The sequence below is a fragment of the Rhineura floridana genome, chromosome 6, assembly GCF_030035675.1.
Source record: "Rhineura floridana isolate rRhiFlo1 chromosome 6, rRhiFlo1.hap2, whole genome shotgun sequence".
Classification (NCBI taxonomy): domain Eukaryota; kingdom Metazoa; phylum Chordata; class Lepidosauria; order Squamata; family Rhineuridae; genus Rhineura; species Rhineura floridana.
The window spans coordinates 36,320,586-36,342,246 of record NC_084485.1 but is presented as its reverse complement, the minus strand read 5'-3'; positions in this window follow the sequence as shown (position 1 = coordinate 36,342,246).

The following is a 21,661-nucleotide window of genomic DNA, read 5'->3' as shown; positions in this document are numbered from 1 at the left end:
GAAATCTAGTACTAAATCCAATTTAGTGGATATTCTCCCCCATTCCTAGTGTGTGTGCATATGGTAAACAATGAGGTGCCAGTACCTATCTATTGATAAAAGGGTTGTAGGTGCCAGCACATAATGGCTATCATGGACAGCAAAAAAGAGGTGCTGGTACTCTGTACCAGTGAGTACTGTCACAAAAAAGCCATATATATATAATATTGTAAATGTTGTTAAAAATAGATTGAAAAGTACAATGACATATCACTGGTGCTGCCCAAATGTCCAGGAAAACAAAAACATATTTGCTTGGTGTTGAAAAGATGACAAGATCGGGTCCAGGCAGGCCTAGCTGGGGAAAGCATTCCATAAATGGTGGGAGGGGGCTACTACAGAGAAGGCCAATTCTCTCACCGCCACCCTTTGGACCTCTCTTGGAGGTGGCACAAAGGGAAGTGCTTCAGATGATGTTCTAAAGGTTATATGGGGAAAGAAGGTCCTTTAGGTGTAGATAGACCTTGCTCCAAACCAGTTTCTTACTCACAGAATGTTTGTGAATGTATGAAAGCAGGGGAATCCCTTACAGCAGGGCTGAGGAGCCTGTGGTCCTCCAAATGTTCCTGGACTACAATTCTTGTCATCCCTGACTGGCTGGGGCTGATGGGAGTTGGAGTCCAACACCATCTGGAGGGCCACAGGTTCCCCATCCCTGTCCTACAGGAATCACAATCCCATTTCTAAAAAACATGAACCTGTTAATTGGCCAAAATACCCTACTGTACATGCTATTAGCCAAATATGTTGTGAAAGGGACAGTAGTATTAAAACATAGGCCAATAACCGCAAAAGAGATTGGTTTTGAATATTTTCCTCTTCATACAATAATGTGCATCCCATTCTTCCCCTTCAATGGAGTTGGTCAAACTGGCTAGTAAAATAGGAAAACACAAAAATATGCATAACAGTAATCCTGTCATTAAAACAATTTCCCAGAAACAAACCTAAGATGAAAAGCAGCATTAAGAGAGTCCAAGAAAGCTAATATATGAATTAAAGAGCAAGAGAATCAAAACCCTATTTGAAAAGAAGGAAACACTGGCAGAACACAGATCGAGAGAACATAAGAAGAGCCCTGCTGCATCAGACCAGTGGCCCATCCAGTCCAGCATCCTCTTCTCACAATGGCCAGATGCCTATGGGAAGCCGGAATCAGGAGCTGAGCACAAGCGCACTCTCAACTCCTGCGATTTCCAGCAACTGACATTGAGAAGCATGTAGCCTCTGACAATGGGGTCGGAGCATAGCCATCTGGGTTAGTAGTCATTGATAGCACTGATGCCATCTTTGTGCTCCATCAGCAACTAACACTGAAGCAAAAAAATGAAAAAAAGAAACATAAGAGAGCCAAGCGCAAATCGCACGATATCACAAACAGCAAACATCAAAACTAGGGGTAGGGAAACTCAGGCCCAGTGGCTTCCAGGCCTCTCTTCCCTTACTGTACTCCCCAGTGTCCCTGCTCTGCACCCTCCTCAAGGGCTTTTGCTTGGTTCGTGATAATGCCTCTTGCTTGCCCAGATGGAGTATACTGTAGAGATATTGGCGGGAGAGGAGAGAGTGTGGCTTCATGTGGAAACCTCTGACTTTTACTCTGCAAAGGGAAGTGTCACATGTGTTGCTGCACCCACCTCTGCCTCTTGCCCCGCCCACCACTGGCATGTGGTCCCCTGAGGGCAGCTCATAATGGAAGGCTGCAAAAGATTCTCATGCCTGACCCAAACCTACAGTATCATCTATATCCCAACATGGCAAACCTATAAAATGCATCTCAACCCAAAATTCATTGTGGTTACAGAACTCTATTTAAAGAGAAGACTAATTGTGGAGACAGTTTAGGCATACTCATTTGATCAGTGTATGAGCAGGACCTGTAATATTCCATCAGGTTCAAGAAAAGATTTAACCTCAAAGCAGGAAAGGGCAACAACTCACACAGAAATGACATAGGAGCTGCTACCTTGGATCTGACCCATCCTTCATCTGTTAGCAACCAGCACCAGATGTTTCAAAGGAAGTGATGATTTTTGCAGCAGGTACAGTAGATGTTGTGTGAGCTGTGCTCCTTTTCCTCCACAAAAGGCTCATCTGCAGTAACAGCTGTAATTCTTTCATTGACATTGAGCCAAACTGTACACATAGACATCTCTCCCCTCTGACTTTAAAAAAAATATATTTCCCATTTTGTTGTTTTAAATTATCTACATCCCCTCTGTAGCTTTAGCTTTAGCTAAAGTATTAGCTTTAGCCAGAAGTATTTGGCTGAACTAACATCTGTCACGCTAACATCTGGTTATACATTCCTGTCTCATAGGCGATAGCGGGTGGCATGACCTGTGATCCTGCAACCACATTTATTTCCTTTGGGAGTTCAGCTCTGCCTCCAACTACCATACTTACACCGGCACAGATGTAGGATGAGAACAGCAACCCTCCACACCTTTGACCTTATGATCAAGGCTGCGACTTCTGACTGATGCCTTCCTAAAGAGCAAGCCAGTTGTTCTCTCCTGAATTGCAGCTAGAGTTGGGGGTGAATGATTCAGTTGCATTTAAAGGCGAATCTATGAAATTCACACTTCCCTAAACAATACGCAAACTGAAATGCAGCTGTCCTTCAGAATTTGCACTTATCCAAATTTTGTAATGCAGTTCACCACCCAAGCAATGTTTACAAAAATGCATATATTAGGGGATTTTGTGCATAAAAATGAATATATTCATGAAAATAACATGCAAAAATGAATTATATTAGGGGAAATTGCTTGCAAAAATGTGTTCATTAGTCAGAACTACATACAAAATGTATTTATTAGGAGAAATTTCCATTTACTGATTAATTTTCATTAAGTTTTTTTTTAAAAAAATTGCAGATTGCTACAGAAATGAAGAGAACCAAATTTGAGACTGGAAAATGAGAAACTGAAAGAACCAAAATTGATATATCCTTCCATCCCTAGTTACGACCTTCCTACATTCAGTCCTGTAACCAAGACAGAGCCAATATTTTGCACCCATATTTTTTTATTCATCTTCCTGCCCTGTGTATGTGTAAACATGAATGGAGGAGATGAGGGAGGCTCTCATTTTTACAATGAAAGGTGTGCACATGGGTAAGGAGTTGAACCCTCCTGCCTCCTTCACTCTCTCTGCATTCCATCACTGTAGGCCCCTTTGTCCCCAGGTGACTCACTTGTGTTATCAGAGCCAGGCTAAAAGGAAAAAAAAGTGACTCAAGCAATGGAGTAAGAGGGAGGAAAATTAGGCTCAGCTTCCTTCACTACTGTGTACCTTTTGTTATCAAAATTAGCCTACCCAGCTTTAATATGTATATAAAAGGGGCAGACACATGAACAAACATGGGTGCTCCCACCATGTCTAGTTTGACACTTACTAGTGGAAGCCTATCTATTAAACAGGCCATATTCAACTAACTCATTGCACTAGCGGAAGCCAGTGCAAGGACTCCCACTAGCACAATGGGACTTCCCCCTTCTCCTCCCCCTGCACCCTCCCCAAATCTGCTCCAGAGGATCAGGAGAACCCCAAAAACAGCTCACAGGTGGAGGAGAGGGGAAATAATTCTGTTGGGCAAGCAGACATGCTTGCGCTGATGGAACAATCTCCCTAGTGCTACATTGAATACAACCCTTTGTCCCCAATCTAATACATGGTGGTTGTAGGAATGGGGGAGAATTTTGGTTCAGTTTTAAAGGTAAATCTATCTAATTCACACTTCTTGATTTCTCAACATGGGGTCCAGTGTGCTGGGGACCACTTATGCTAAAACCAAACTGTTTGTACCTTTTTTTGTATTTTTTTTTAGCAAATAAACTTGACTGATTGATTGACACTTCCTGAAACAATAAGTGAATTGAAATGCAGTCATCCTTCAAATTCACCCTTGTCTAGGCTGAGGTCCAAAGAAGAACTAGAGAACTTAAGAATGCCTGGTGGATAAAGAAAGCTCAAGAAATCCAGCACTTTGCAGATGCTCACGATTCACGGGGCTTTTTTAATGCCACAAAGGCCATCTATGGACCAACAAATCCCTTACGTTCAATGCATGATACCAAACTTCTTAAGGATAAAGAGTCTATTGCACTGAGTTGGAAAGAGCATTACCACGACCTCCTTAATCATAACTCTATTGTGGCTGGTGAGCTCTTCTCGCAAATTCCACAACAAACTAGAGATGAGCTTGCAGTATCCCCTAATTTGGATGAAGTCAGTAAAGCCATCAATCAAATGAAGAACAACAAAGCTAGTGGACCTGATGGGATTCCAGCCGAAGCCTTTAAAGAAGGTGGGCCTGAATTTACACAACAACTTCATAAGCTCATCAAAAAAATCTGGATGAGGGAGGAGTGATAGAATAGATTGTGGGAACTATCGAGGTATCCTTGCAAGCATTCTTGCAAATTGCCTCCCGCCAATCTCAGAGGATGTCCTCCCCTAATCTCAAAATGGTTTCCGCCCATTCAGGGAGACAGTGGACATGATCTTCACTGCATGACAGCTTCAAGAAAAATGCTGGGAGCAGAATCGACCTTTATATATGGCGTTTATTGATCTAAGGCCTTTGATACTGTAAATCAAACTGCTCTCTGGACCATCCTTCTGAAAACTGGATGCCCTGATAAATTTGTGAATATTTTGCGACTCCTTCATGACAACACGACAGCGACAATTTTGGATAACAATGGCTTTCAGAGCGATCCATTCAGAGTTGGATCAGGCATACAACAGGGATGTGTCATTGCTCCTTCCCCTATCTTGGCAGCCATCTCTCTGTAAAAGCTGACATTGATGCTGAAATTCAACATTGTCTGACTTCTGCGAGTGCCGCATTCTCCCGAATGAAACACAGAGTGTTTGAGGATCGGGATATTCGCAGGGAGACCAAAATGCTTATTTACAAAGCCATTGTACTACCGACCTTACTGTATGCCTGTGAAGCATGGACCATTTATAAACGCCACTCCTAACCTCTTGAAAGATTCCACCAACGTTGCCTCCAGAAAATTCTGCAAATTACTTGGGAAGACAGACAGACTAATGTTAGTGTTTTGGAAGAAGCAAAGACTACCAGTGTTGAAACAATGATCCTTCAACATCAACTTTGCTGGACTGGCCATGTTGTTCAAATGCCTGATCACCGTTTTCCAAAGCAGCTACTTTACTCCCAATTTAAGGATGGAAAATGGAATATCGGTGGACAACAAAAGAGGTTTAAAGATGTTCTTAAAGCAAATCTAAAAAAATGTAACATGAACATTGACAACTGGGAAGTCTTGGCCCATGAACGTCCCAAATGGAGGTCGGCTATTATCAAAGGTGCTGTGGACTTTGAAGAAGCACGAATACAGGGCAAATGGGACAAACGAGCTAAGCGGAAGGCACATCAAACAAATCCTCATTGCGACCGTCTTCCATCTGGAAACCTATGTCCTTGCTGTGGGAGGCTGTGTGGATCCAGAATTGGCCTGCACAGTCACTTACGAACCCACTGTTAAAGACCTTCTCTTGGAAGACAATCTTACTCGGCCACGAATGATCACCAATGATGAATGATGATGTCCAGATTTTGCAGTGCAGTTCTTCATCCAGGTATTATGTACAAAAATGCATGTACTATGTAAAGTGAGCATAAAAATGCATATGTGTGTGAAAATGGGGTACAAAAATGCATTATGTTATGGGAAAGTGCTTGTAAAAATGTGTATATCTGACAAAATTGCATACAAAAATTTGTCTACTCGGAAAAAGCACAATTTAAGATAAAAATAAAAAGGATCTGGACATTTAAAACAAACAGCCAACCTGATTTTAAAAGAAAAAAAAACCCCACATGGCAACCTTCCAAACTTAGATTTACCCACCTGCTGCCTCTGTACATGGAGTTCTGCGCAAACAGAGTTGCAATAACATTTATGATCTCTTGATGCAAGCCAATGACTCTACTGGTAGCTGTGCACATATCAAAGCCTTCAGGTTATTGACTTTTTCATGTCTCTGAATATGGAGGATGCTGATTCTCTCCCTTCAAACCTCTATAGTAGAGAATCACTTTCATGGTCAATGAATGATTTCATGACAATTTGATTCAGACAAGGATAGTGCCTGCTGCCCCCACAATGAAGTTCCAAGAGAGATGAACATACCTTGTGGGAGCAAGCCTTCTGTGGATTCCCTTTCAGAAAGAAAAATGGGGGGGGGACCCCAGGATGACAAAAGACCCACGTGGGTGAATGATGATCAATAATTGAGAACGTTATAAAATATATGCCCAACGTGTTTCGGTTGGATGAATTCCAGCCTTCATCAGGGGCACAAATAAGATAACTTAGTTATTCAGTGTTTCGTACAAAATCAATCCGGATATTGAGACACTGCGTTGGGCATATATTTTATAACGTTCTCAATAAACAAGATTATTGATAATCATTCACCCACATTGGTCTTTCGTCATCCTGGGGTTTCCCCCCCCCCTTTTTTTTCTTTCTTTCTGCCGATTTGGATGCCTTCCACTCCCCTCTCCTCTTTTTTGATTCCCTTTCAGGACAGATGTATAAACTTCCACAGTTCCTCTGCTGCCCCCACTCCTCCTCCTCCTCCTCCTCTATCCCACACTGCCACCCCCACTCCTACTTCTACTCTCCACTCCCCTCTTTCCCAATTCCTTTTTGTTTTTCTGCCATATTAGCAGCAGCGGACTCTCCACTTCCACCTCTTCTTTGTCTCACTCTGAGGGAGTGCAGCATCTGGGCAAGGTGCCTCTGGTGTTGCTGCTGCTTTGCCATGTCAGCTAGAAAAAAAACTTTTTTTAAAAAAAACTAAATGTTTAAAGTTAACTTTAAAATTCTGTTTTAAAATTTATTAAAAGTGTAATGTTAACTTTAAAACAGAATTTCAAGCAACCGCAGCAAAGCAGTGGCAGCGCAGGAACTTTCCTGGCCACCTTGCCCAAAATACCTCACTCTCAGGAATGCACCCCCTTCCTCAGAGAAGAGAGAAAGAGGCGGAGAAACCCAATCGAGCTTTGTGAGATGGGGAGGTGATGGTAGAGAGGCAAGTCACAAACAAGTAGGGGCCCATGGGCATTAATCCCCCCCCACCATGTGAGGCAATTGCCTCAGTTTGCCTCACTGTAAGAACCCTGGCTGTACCTCATAAACTCACCTGCCTTCAGGTCAGTAGCAGCCAGCAGGGCAGGGCGGCATTGCTCACCTGGCTTCCCAATGCTGCCCGTCGCTTCCCATTACTGAGAAAGAGGAACAAGGCAGCAGGGAGCTCAGTGCAGTGTGGGCACTGAGGTCAAGCCAATATGATGCTCTCACTGCTGTGGCCACCCTGTACCAAGGTAGCCTTTAAATTTTAATTTAAATTTAAAATAGCTGAAATCTGAATATGGATAATTCATGGTACTTGCTCCATGTGCCCACGTCTACTAAAACAGACATCTCATGGCCACTGTATTGTAAAAAGGAACTTGAGGACTAGGTCTTGAGATTGGAATATTTGAGACATACACCAACCACAATATTTGGTTGAAACCCCAATTCAGCACTTGTGGTAAAAGCCCAATTTGCTTTGGAGGCTGCCCAATTCTTTTCAGGTTCAAACCCAAAATTCCAAGTTAAAAAAAAACAAGTCTCATGCCTCTCACATTCTCTATTATGGTGAAACCAAAAGATTACTATAATCCCCCCCCCTTTTTTTTGGTAGACCTGAATGAGTTTTTCAGGCATATTAGCTCCTGCCGATTGGATAAAACCTGCCAAATTACAAACAGACCCAGGAATTTTTGGGCTGCGCACCTTTTTAAAATCTGATTTTTTAAAAGGGAACACTTTTTTGGGACAGAATTGAATGAAATTTTCAGATTTGTGAGACCCTTCAGAGCATATGTATCCTGGCAAATTTCAGAAGGATAGTTGCAGTGGTTTTCCTGCAAGGGCAAGCTTTTACAGTTTCAAGATGGTTAAAAAGGATTCGCTTCTACAGTTTTGTGGACAGTTTGTATGAAAATAGAGTTGCACACACCCCAGTCTCCAAGCGGTGAGAGACTTCCAGGGGTTCCAGCACTTACCCAGGGTTCAGTTTCCTTGGGATGAAGGTGACTGGATATTGTGGTGTCTTTATGATATATGGTTTTATTTACGTATATATATACAATCTGCAAAAAGCTGCTTTTATAGGAGGAGATATATGGACATATGGCAAAGAGGCAGAAAGACTTGAATGTCCAACATTTAGAAGCAAGCACCACAAGCAGAACTAGCAAAGAGCATAGAAGAGAGAAGAACAAGCTGTTACATTCCCAGATTTGGGCTCCTAACGAGAGGAAGGGCGGGATATAAATCAAATAATAAATAAATAATAAAATTCAACTAGCTCACAGAGCTAACAGGAGCCAGCACAATGAGTCCCACTAGTACTATGGGACTTTCCCTCCTGTCCTCCATCCACACACCCTGTGCCCCCAAAATCTGCTCTGGAAGGTCAGGAGAACTCCCACAACTGTGTGTGGCAGGAAGAGAGGAAAATCATTCTGTCAGTACAATCTCCTTAGTGCTATGTTGTATATAACCCACTGTGAATGGAGATCCCCAGTAAAATCATTCCCTCTGATTAGAAGCTAAATCTACAAGTGACAGAAGAGCTCTCCCTCTTCTTCCCTTCCTGGTGTTTTCCTTACATAGCAAGCTTAGGGGAAATGTTTACATTTTTGAAGACACAATACCTGTAAGCATCAGAATCTCCAAATCTCCCCAAATAGCTTTGGAGGTCCTCACTTCAGAGCACTTTGAGGAGATCCTGCAGACCCAGACAAACCCTGAATCTCTTTAAAGCAGCCTGCTTCAGTTCTTGATTTGAGATTTATTCGAATCTGATGCACATCCTTAGTTTATAATTCAGACAGTGCCATCCCTACTGTTAACTGGAGTGAGTTGGCTGCCTCAGGTGGCAGATGCTGAGGTGTGGTGTGACAGCAGTAGCCCCCCTGCCGCTGCCCATGAACCACAAATCTAGTCTGTCCTGAGGCCCCTAAGCTACTCTGTGGCCTTCAAATATAGTGGAGGACACTCTCCTGCCCCAAGTGCTGAAGTCAAAACCAACTGCAAGTCTGGTTGGGTTCTGTATGTGGACTGGGAGTGTGGGTGTCATCTTGTCCTTTGTCTCAGGCAGTAAAGTATCTCAGAGCTACAAACCTGTGAACTGTTGGACTTGGCCCTTCTTAAGTGGGAGAAAGTCATGGACAGTCTATCACAGGAAACCCAAGAGCAGGATCAATCAGCTAACTTGACCAGGAATATTTTCTAAGAGTTCAGGGAGTACTGCATGGCTTGCTCCAGGCTATTTTGTTAAGAGGTCTCTTGGTGGTCAGGCTAGTTTCCTTCTCATTCCCTCCTTTGGCCAGAGGTGGTGGTGGCATGCAAGCCAAATTCATTCCTGACATCCTCTAGGTCTGCTCTAGGATCAAATCTTTGCACGCTGATACAAGTGGCACATAGTGAACCTACAGTGCCCCTAGTGAGCTAGATTGGTGGAATTCATTCCATTCTATAAATTGGATGGCCTAACCCAACAAAAGGTGCTTCAATCAGGCTTTTTTTTTTTTAATCAAACTGTAAATGCAAAGACTATTTGATTTTGAATGTGAAGGCTGTAATAATTTTTTCTTTTGCATTTTATGGTATTCACATGTGTTTGAAATAGTATAAGAGAGACTCAAAATTGTGTGTGCAAGTTATGTGAAAACAGGCTACAATCCGAATGAGACAGAGGAAACACTCATTTCTTAAATCTAACAAGACAGAAGCCAAAGTATACAAACAAACTTTTTGCTATTCCAGTGCTGGTCCCCATTACACCACTGTAAATCCTGAACAGTTCCATTGACATTGAGGAGTAATTCTGGGGGTTTGCCGATGTAGCTGACTCCCTAGGGCCACATGAAATATTTACAGCCAAATCTAAGATGACATAAAACCCACAAAACTCAATTGGTTTTGGGTTTCATTTCAACTCTGGCTCTCAGATCAGCCTCATCAAAAGATTCTTTCAGGTTCATGAACCTTTCAGTCAAATCTTGGCCTAGTTTCAAGCTAGCCCTGCTCTGATTTACAATTTTGCATTGGAATAATGTGCCGTCCGTGGCTTTGGCTCATTGTGATGCGAAACTTGTCAGTTTCAGCTGTGTTTAACTTTGAGATTGAGGGGGCCCAGAGGGTTAACCTGAAACTCAAAACCAAATTCGTGGATAGGGTGGCATGAGAAACTGCACAGATTAAAATTAAATAAAATAGATGCACAAAAGTTGAATGCTGAGGAGATTGAATGCTGAGTTCAGCATTGCAGACTATGACTCCACCAAGAACCAAAGTCAAACAGACCCAGACCACATCTTTCTGCGAAAATTGGCCCACGGTCTCTATCTATCCAATCCATACTTGAAAAGTGGGCAAGAATTCAACTGCAACTTACTTGGCCAAAGAAGCACTTAGGATCAGTTGCATCTGCTAGATGTTGAAATGTGTGAAGATATATTAGTATTATAAAACTGTTTGAAAAATGGGATGTATCCCCATAGGAAATTATGAAGATTTTGTTTTGTCCCAAATGTACATTTAAAAAGAAAATGTTTTCATCACATAAATCAATCTCCTGTTTAAATATCCAAATTCTTAAATATAACAAATTTTCCAATATGTGCATTAAAAAAAATATTAATACAATATTGCAGTATGAGGCCTAACTATGGCCCATATACATTTAAAGCAGTATCATGCCACTTTAAAAAGTCACAGCTTCCCCCAAAGCATCCTTGGAACGATAGTTTGTCGGGTATGCAGTGAGTAGTTAGGAGACCCCTATTCCCCTCACAGAGCTACAATTCCCAGAGTGGTTGAACAATCAATTCTTCTTCCCAGAGAACTTTGGGATTGTAGCTCTGTGAGGGGAATAGAGGTCTTCTTACAACTCTCAGCACCCTTAACAAACTACTGTTCCCAGAATTCTTTCAGGGAACCCATGGCTCTATATAGTGGTATGATACTGCTTTAAATGGATAGTGCAGATGGGCCTATAACATGATCCTGTGCCCCAACACTTCGCTGCTGAGATGCACAGAAACCAAATCTAAAGGTCCATTTATATAATGGAACTCTGACAGATCCCATGAGACCCCATGGAGCTTTCGATTGGTTTTGGAGTGTGTGAGTTTTCATGCTCAAGACATACATGGATTTCCTTCTTTCTCTATATATGCTAAATCTGATTGTACAATGCCTGTATTAGAACTCGTGTGAGATCATATTTCTTATGACGGTCTGTTTAGAAGGTTCCTTGTTTGCCGAAGGGACTCTTCATGTGGTTTATCCAACTGTTCAATACGGTTGGAGTTACCTAACTAAAATATTTTCATGCTCTTCATTTTTCCAAGTGATGGGAAGTCTTCTTGTCATTTTCAAGGGGGTGTCAACTTTTTACTAGGCCAAGTTCCTTGTAAGGAAAGATACCAGGGTGATCTATTGTGTTTTGTAAGGCTAGTTTCTCACAAGACAAATGAGCAGAATAGTACTTGCACATTTTGGCTCATATCTCATGTTCTAAAGGGGGTAGAGACTTGCTTTTCTTATGAAAGCTGAGAATCCAAGGTTGATTACTCATCCAGGGGTGAGGTGGGGGGAACACTCAAGTGGGTGGGTGAACCAACAACAATCAATCCAATCTGGAAATATGCCAAATCAAGTTAATAGTTTCTCAAATGTGCTCCAGGTGCCAGGAAAAGTGATGTAGATTCTCATGATTCCCAGCTTCTCTGCATGTACCACCCTTTGCAAAAAGTGTCCTGGGTTTCACTCTCAGCTATGGCTTAACGTAGCAAATATCAGCTCAAACCACTGGTCCATCTAGCTCTTAAGAACATAAGAAGAAGCTGCTGGATCAAGCCAATGTCCCATCTAGACCAGCATCCCATTCTCACAGTGGCCAGCCAGATGCCCAGGAGAAGCCTGCAAGCAGGACCTGAGCACAATAGCACTCTCCCCTTCTGCGGTTTCCAGCAACTGGTATTCAGAAGCATAAAATCTGCAATAGTGGAAGTAGTAACATAGCCATCATCGTTAGTAGCTAATTGATCTAAAATAATAAAATTATGCATGGCATGGAGAAAGTGGACAGAGAAAAGTTTTTCTCCCTTTCTCATAATGCTAGAAATTGTGGCCCCTCACCACAGGCCAATGAAGCTTAATGCTGGAAGATTCAGGAGAGACAAAAGAAAGTATTTCTTCATAGAGTTCATAGTTAAACTATGGAATTTGCTCCCACAACAGGCAGAGATAGACACCAGTTTGGATGGCATTAAAAGAGGTTTAGACAAATTCATGGAGGAAAAGGCTATCAATGGCTACTAATCATGATGGCTACACTCTGCCCCCAAAGTCAAAGGTAGTATGCTTCTGAATACCAGTTGCTGGAAACCACAGGAGTGGAAAGTCCAAAAAGATCTCTCCAGACATTACCAGTTCAGAATGTATGAGCATGTATGTGAAAATTAGATTTTTTTTGCCCCAAAATTGATAATTTGCTTACATTGAATTGCTAAGTATTGTCTATACTGATTGGCAATGCCTCTCCAGGGTTTCAGATGTCAGGGATTGAACCTGGGACTTTCTGCATGCAAAGCAGATGCTTTAACCAATGAGCTGTGTCCCTTTCTCTTCAAAAATTGCCTTTCAGAATTGTGGGTGTAGCTCACACAACCATATACAACCCTGTCTTGGTAAGCAGTGTGAAGCAGAAGGTAGCAATGAGGGCCACAGCAAGATCCTGTGTGGATGGCAGGAGGAATTAAAAAGCCAGATCTGGGCCTGGTTTTGGACAATATGAAGTCCAAATTACCTGGAGTCCAGTCCAAGACATTCCCATTTGAGAGTGAGCAATTCCGTGTTAAATACCTGGCTTCAGCATTTAGAAATGAACACCAATATGCTGATATTTGCCCCTTGGTCATGCCCTAGCTGTGCAGTTCATCTTAAAAAGGCAGCAAGTCCCATTGTTAGCAAAGAGCACTGGCAGGCAGTTATCAGGGCCCCAGCAGGCCCATTGCTACCCTTCTAGAATCCACCTTTTAAATTTCCCACAATGCCCTGGAGTCAGGCTTCATTTCCTACACTAGCTGCCACTGCCAGGCAAGCTCACTGGCTTATGAGAGTACCTGTCAAGGGGCACTTCAACAAAGAATCTTATCTGGCCAAATATGACAGATGGGCAAGACTGTCCACCTGTCAACCACCTGACATCATAGTGACATCAGGTAATGCTATGCATTGACGCCGCAAAGTGCACCATGGGCCTGTTTGAAAGCCCTTTTATAAACAGGCCCACGCGGCTCTATAAACTTCCTGATGAACAGTGTTAGTTCTTGATGCTTTGGCTGTGCACACCAGTGCCCAGCAGGGCAACTGGTGCATGCAGCCAATGGAAAATCAAACCCCACCCACTCTGCCATCAGTTGACATCACCCCCTTCAAAGTGATGTCAGCTGATTGGCAGATTGGCATGGTTTTGACCCCCTGAGTTTGACCCTCTAGCATGCCAAGACTGGTCCACAGGCTGGAGGTTCCTCCCCTCTGTGGTAGAATCACTAGAGTGGAACAGTTAGATCTCATTTTCTTTTAAGCACATCATGGAGACACGAAGCACTCCTCCATCCTTTCCTCCACTACAGGAATGCCTCTTCTGCTGAAGTAGGTACTGGATCTTTTCCCCAGAGACACACTGGAGGAGGACAGCAGCATATCTGCCACCATAAAAAATTGCAGCATGCTCTGCCTAATAATATTTGGCTGGCAATTTGGCAAATGACTGATGGTTGGATTTGCTAATCCATTAGGGATGACAGAATGATGCATTCCTTTTCCATTGGCTGGCAGTTTCTGTGAACATTAGCTGCTATTTTTTTGGTGGGGGGGAGAGGGGAAGAAGAGTATTCAATTAAATAAAAATGTCCTGTTTTCTCTCCCCAAACAGAAATACATAAATCTCACAACATTCAGAAGCAGTAAGAAATTTGTGAATGATTCCAGGAGTGTCCCCTTTGAGATGGTGACAAGGAAGATTAGTAGTTCTGTGATGATTCACATAAGAGAGACCAAAAGATACAATGGCCTGATCTTTAGGCAGATACGGTGACTGAAAAAAAAAAGACCTTCTGTTTGAGTCATGATTTGTTTATGCTAGTTTGCTGTTTTTTTGGTAATATCGGCCAAATCTAGGAGAGTGCAATGTAGGGGTGGGGGACCTTTAGGCCCAAAGACTAATATAACTCTCCTGGACTCTCTATTTTGCTCTCTGGACTTTCTCCAGGCCACATCTACTCCATAGCCACACTCCCTCTTCCCAGCCCCAACCAGTCCTGCTTTGCATCCTTCATGGTTGTTTTTGCCTGGCTGAACTATGTCCTTGAAGTCTGATAATTTCTCTTGCTTGCCTAGATGAAGGACAGAGGACAGGAGGTGCTAGTGTGTGTCGAAATGAGGCTGATGTACAAAGGTAAAATTTACATGTTTGCTCCACCCATTTCTGCTTCTGGCCCTGCCCACCACAGAATGTGTCCCCTGGAAGGTTGCCCAGAAAAAAAATATAGCCTTCAGACTGAAAAAGTTTTCCCACCCATGATTTAATGGAGAAATTGGCTGTGGGCTGAAACCAGCTCAGGGAGCCTTTCAGGGCAGCCCACAAAACCACTACCCTGTTTCTTGGCAGTGGTTTTGGCTTGGCATTTTCAGGGAGAGGGACAGCATTGCCAACAGCACTGGAGCTAGCAGCATTTGCAGGGGGCAGTGATGGTAGCATTGCCGTTTAGAAGATAAACAAACTACACATAATCTACTGATAGGCAACTTCTTTCCAGAATCTTTGTGTGAACTCTTTCGGAGAGCTTAGCAATCATTGGAGGAGCATCGGAAGTGAGATGTGTGAAGGGAGATATGGGAGGTGCATTGTTTCCCCTGCTCCTTTGATGTTCACTGAGTGGTCCAGAAGTTCTTGTATGAGTAAGTCACCCAAAACTACCACTTTGTGCAGTTTGCTTTTCTTTTAAATGGAAGAGAAAGGAGGGTGGGGGAAGCAAAAGGGGAGATAGACAAAGAGAAAGAAGGGTGCATGTTAAGTGTGTGTTTCTGTATATTTGTGTCTGTGATAAGGGTGTGTGATTGTACACACCATGCATTGCATTACATTACATTACATTGTGCCACGTTCACATGTAATGTTAAGCCAAACCATGGCTTAGCATGAACTGCCAGCTCCCAGGGAGTTTGCAGCCCCTTTGCTCTTCCCTGGTCCTTTAAGCACAGCGTGGCAGCTAAATCAAGGTTTGGCTTAGCAGTATCATCCAAACCTAGGATCATGGTTAAGCTCTCTCTCCAGTCTGTAGTCAAGGTTTGGCCTATTGTGACATGCAAATCAGGTCTCTGTATTTGCGTGCCTGAGAGTGTGGGGTGGCCATACCTACTTTTCTTTTGGTCACACTCACAACTGGCATGCAGCCCCTGAAGTGCTGCCCAAGAGGAGGAAATGAAGCCCTCCTGTTCAAAAAGTTCCCCACCCCTGCATTAGAGAGTAGGTGGTTTTTTGTTGTGTTTTTCATCCGGCTGTGGGCACTTCCTGTTTATTGAGTATTCATCCTGATTTGTCTGCAGGGAGATTAGACAACATTGGTTATTTAATAAGCATTCTTTCTGATTTGTTTGCAGAAAGGTTAGATGATGTTGCATCATAGCAAGCATCCCACACTTTCTAGCACATTTTCCCAGGAATGCTTATCAAATTTGCAGATGATTCAAAATTGGGAGGGATAGCTAATACCTTGGAGAACAGAAACAAAATTCAAAGGGATCTTGATAGGATGGAGCATTGGGCTGAAAACAGCAGAATGAATTTAACAGAGATAAGTGCAAAGTTCTACATCTAGGAAAAAGAAACCAAATGCACAGTTAAGATGGAAGATACTTGGCTCAGCAATACTACAAGCGAGAAGGATCTTGGGATTGTTGTTGATCACAAGCTGAATATGAGCCAATGGTGCAATGTGGCTGCAGAACAGGCAAATGTTATTTTAGGCTTCATTAACAGAAGTATAGCTTCCAAATTGTGTGAAGTACTAGTTCCCCTCTATCTGGCACTGGCTGAATACTGCATTCAGTTCTGGACACCACACTTTAAGAAGGATGCCAACAAACTGGAACAGGTTCAGAGGAGGACAGCAAGGATGATTAGGGGACTAGAAACAAAGCCCTGTGAGGAAAGACTGAAAGAACTGGGCACACTTAGCCTTGAGAAGACTGAGGGGAGATATGATAGCACTCTTTAAGTACTTGAAAGGTTGTCACACAGAGGTGGGCCAGGATCTCTTCTTGATCATCCCAGATTACAGGACAAATAATAACGGGCTCAAGTTACAGGAAGCTTGATTTTGACTGAACATCAGGAAAAAACTCCTAACTGTTAGAGCAGTACAACAATGGAACCAATGACCTAGGGAGGTGGTGGGCTCTCCTGCACTGGAGGCATTGAAGAGGCAGCTGGACAGCCACCTGTCAGACAGGTGTTAAGATGGATATGTTTTGGATTCCTGCATTGAGCGGGGGGTTGGCCTTATAGTCTCCTTCCAACTCTACTCTTCTATGATTCTATTACTTTCTTTATTGCAAAAAGTCTAATCTTTTGGGGAAGCAGGTTTATTGCGCAATTACCTATAATTGTGCAGCCTGAATCTGTTCATATGTGGTTGATTGAATCCTATTCCAAAAATAGTGACAGTCAGGAAGCACCCTGTGACTTCTTTTTTAACTAAAGCTAACCATCTTTTGTTACTCTGAAACAGACCTTTGGTTCTCCTTCCATTCTCCATACACCATCTGGCTAACTGTGTTCTAAGCACCTGTTGGTTCTCCAGATAAGATTTGATGTGGGATTTTCTGCTTGGACAAATGAGTGGGAAATGAACTCTTTGTCAGGGAGACTGGAAGCCTGTCCTCATGTCTCCTAAGAGCCTGGCTTTTCATCCAGCAATCGTTATGACTTGCAAAGCTTCAACTGGAATGCATGCACCACTGGAGGTGTAGGGAGATCATCCTTCCTTCCAATCTTGAAGCTCCCCCACTTTGTGCATTAAAATGTTGAATGTAGAACCAAACTAAATGACGGATAGGAGATATTTAAGCAGAGCTCCTGTTTCTGTTAAAACAGCTGTCAGGAAGGAGAGTTGGACTGGGGCTACTCTACAAACTGTAATGTACTCCATTAGCGAAAGCATAGTATTGAGTGCTCCCCAATACTTCTGATCCAATTTGGGGGCACAGTGGCTGTTGTTGTTTTTTAAGGAGATCCAGTCACAGATCTCCAACATCTTGTCAAATTTAGCCCAAAGAGTTGCCTGCCAGCTACCTGGTGAAGTCTTATTGGGCCACGGTTTGCCTGTGATGAGTTTCTGATGGTAAACATTCAGTTTTGCAATCATGTTGTGGTTTGGAATCACAGGTCAGAGGCAAGCTGTTTTCTTCTGACCACATTTTCTTGTAACTTTGTACATTTTCTGACCATTCGCAAAATGTAATTTCTTGTAACCTTGCAATGTACAATGTACAAATAACACCTGCGTTAAGCTAAAGCTAGTAGTCACCCCAAATACATGTACTACTTTATTTTATGTTTAATTTGGTGCTTGCATATCCCTGTGGATTTTTTTTTTAAGTCATGGTTTGGCTGAGGAGTCTTCGCACGGGGTGTAGGTGCTGCTGTACCAGCAAAGAGGAGCTCCATGAATGGGGCACCATTTTTGCCCCCTAGTATGCCCACAGGAATCTCTGTCAACATAAATGTACCACCAATAGTGTGTTGCCAGCAATAGGACTCGAAAGGAGACATGTTGGGGTGGATCAATGAGATGAATTTTTTTTAAAGAAAAGAAACATGAAGACAAAACAAAAAGGCATCCCCTTACCATCTTCTGCCCTGGACTGAGTGAGCTAGCAGAGAGTAGTAAGTGGCAGTTCTATTTACCTGGAAGTAAGCCCTTTTCAACTCAGTGGAACAAACTTCTGAATAGAACAGGGGTGAGGAACCTGTTTGACTCTGGGGGCCAGATCTTTATCTGGCCCCACCCCATGGGCCAACTTTGACAGGTGGGTGGGGCAATCATGTGACATCGCTGTGGCATCTCATGATTGATAGATGGTTGTCCTGCCCACCTGTCAAAATCCCTTGACCTTTGCAAGACTCTCTGTGCTTCTTTCCATCTCCAGTGTCGGAGGTGGAAAGGAGCTGCGTAGGGTGTCTTCAAAGACCAGTGCTGGGAGGGAGAAATGGTTTTCCTTGAATGGAAATCATTTCACTCACCTCGAGCAAGGCATATTCCTACCACCCATCAGCTGATAAGTGGTCAGGATCATGCCTTGCTCCAGCAAAGGAACACTCAGGAGTCCCGATTGTTTCTTTGAAGCCCCACCCTTACCCGGTGTAAGGTGAGTGGGCTTGACTTCCTCAAAATGGCCTCGCAGAGGCACCGGGGGTCAAGTTTGGCCTGTAGGCCGAAGGTTCCCCACCCCAGAAGTAGAATGTACAGGACTGTACTGTTAAAGTGCTTTTCTCTCTTGCAGGAATTTGGTAACATTTGTGAAATTTACTTTGAAGACAATGTGTTTAAAGAGGGAAGAGCAATTCTTCCCATTGCTTTTTAAAGAATGGAAAACTCCTCAAATTAAAATTGAAAATTCTAGGGAATTGTAATCTGTTGATGGCCTGTAACTACAAGCATATAGCTGTGATTGCCTGATTATTATTTTTTAAAAAAACTCATTTTGATGTTTTCTTTCAGTTCTAATGATACGGTTGGCCATTGTTCTGCAGATCTTTATTTATGAAGTATCTCTCCCTTCCCCCCCTCTTCCGCCCCACCTTTGGCTGATCATGCACTCATTGCACATTTTTATTATTAGCTCAGCTGTTTGATAGAACAAGTCATCTATTGTCGTTTCTCATGATGGCTAATTTGAAGTTTTGTTGGATATTGCCTGTTAAGCTAATTGAAAGCATCTGCCAGCAGGCTGTTTCATAGCTTTCCAGTCCATCAGTGGCCTTTTGTCTTGATCCTTTGGCTGCATGGTTTCAGGTTACCCAAGGCAAGCAAGATCATAAGCTAGGGCCAAGGTCGTGCAAAAGTCAAGGCCAGAAAACCAGGATGGATCAAGAGCAAAATGAGTTGAGGAAGCCAAAACTGAAGCACAATTCTTGCTCAGTTAGAAAGGCAGGAAGATGCACCAAGAAGGAATGCTCCAACAGGAAAGAGGATGGAGGAGAAAAGAAATATCATTTTTATAGCATTTACAAAGCGCTTTGGAGCATTCATTCCCTTTAACCCTTACAACAACCCCATCATTATTATAATCCCCATTTTGTAGATTGGGGAGAACAGTTTGCCTACGGCCACCTAGAGAGTTCATGACAGAGGCAAGAGCTGAACCAGGGACTTTTCCATTCCCAGACCAGGACAAATCCACATTAGTTTTGTTTGTTTTTCTACTGTATTATCGCTTTTTGCCTCCTTGCAAAGCACATGAAGCCCACTTATGTTGATACTGCTCCTTCTGACCCTGTATTCAGAGATTTCGCAGGCCAGTTTTATGGCAACTTTTTGGAGCTATTGCATTTTGCTACCACTCTTCATCTCACGTGCACCAGCTGCGCAGCATTACTATGGATACCAGTGGGAGTAGCTTAATTCCCCAAACCAATTTGGCACCCTTTCTCCCAATTTCTCCCCCCCCACACACCCACCCACATATTTGACCTTACAGTGGGATTATGTGTATCTGTTGAAGGGGAATGAGTTTTATCCTCCAGTTTATTCCCAGTGACCAAACAGTGATGATAATGATGATGATGATGATGATCATCATCATCATCTTATTATTATTATTATTATTATTATTATTATTATTATTATTATTATTAATGGCACTGAAAGGCACTGAAAGGGGTAACGAGACATAAACATGGATGACGACTGAGACCACATCCACACCATACAATTCCATTATTACTTACTATTAAACCACTCGGGTACAATTCCCTCATTCCACAGGACTCTGAGAACTGTAGCTCTGTGAAGAGAATAGGTGTCTCCTAACAACTCTCACCACCCTTAGCAGACTATCCTTCCCAGGATACTTTGGGGGAAGCCATGACTGCTGAAAGTGGAATAATAGTGGAATAAATGTAAGGTGTCATTGTGGCCTGGGTGTTATTCATTGAGTGGGGACAAATGGGAGTTGTACATGGTGAAGGCAACCCTGCTGGCTGATTATTGGGCTACCAATGGCATGCAAGCCCAGATTCAGCAAAATGACCACAAACATATTTTTGAAACTTAGCAGGTGAGAGAAATGATGTGGGAGTGGGGGAAGATGTTCACTGTCTGGGCATACCTGTCTGTGCAAGTGTACATATACTCATGGGCAAACCTGGATTTAAAAAAAAAGACCTTTATTTGAATATCATGTCGATCCTCTCATTTTTCATTGTGCTTGCCAGTGGCATCTTCCACAGACTCCATTATAAGCAAGGGACTAATATAATGGTATCCCATACAATGTGCCCCACGAGCAGCAAATGCGCTCATGAAAAATTCCAGTACAGCACTGCCTCACAAAAGGAAAGGGGTTGCAACGTGGATCCAGCCTCAGTCAAACCTCTATCGCAGGGATGGAGGACCTGTGGCCGTCCAGATGAGGTTGGACCAACTCCCATCAGCCTCAGCCACCATGGCTCAATGGTCAGGGATGATGGAAGCTGCAGTCCAGGAACATCTGGAGGGCCCCAGGTTCCTCACCTCTGCTCTACTGCAACAACCACTATGAAGGTTAGCACTGTTCTTTGCTTCTGTCTAGTAGCCAACCTTGAGATTGATGGCACAATTCCAACCTGGACAGAACATACCCAGTTCCCGCCCCCTGCTGCCACTCAAATCTACTTATAAGCACCGTGTGTTAGCAATTCTCCCCTTCATTGTGGGCCATTAGTTTCTGTTTCTGCTGGTCTTGTTTCTTGCTTTGCTCCCAAATTGCCCATTTGGGAACATCAATCTCTCAGCAGCTGATAAGTCCAACCAATCAGGCAAAAGTAATTCTTACTTGCTGGCATACTAAACGCAGAACATCACCTCTGGGAGAGGAAAGCTTTCTCGCTGGAAAGGATGAACCTATTTCTGGAAACTTCTTCCAAGTTGTAGCTCAATTTTGTAAGACCTGGCACAGTTCTTTCCTGACCTTTATCCTCCCCCCCCCCGCAATTATTCCACTGGGAGATAAAGCAAAAGCATTTTAGGTTTAGAAACAGGTGGTGATGGCAGCTCCAAGGTAGGCCTAAAAGCAGGCATTGGAAAGTGGGTTAGGAAATCCTGGCAGAAAAGTACTACTGGAAATCTAATAATAATCCCAATTTATTTTTTGCATTGGCTTCTTTATGCTCCTTTGGGGCCAAGATTTAACTTAGATTCCTACCCCAAAATGCCTCTTCCCCTATAATGCAACATTACATAATCTTCTAG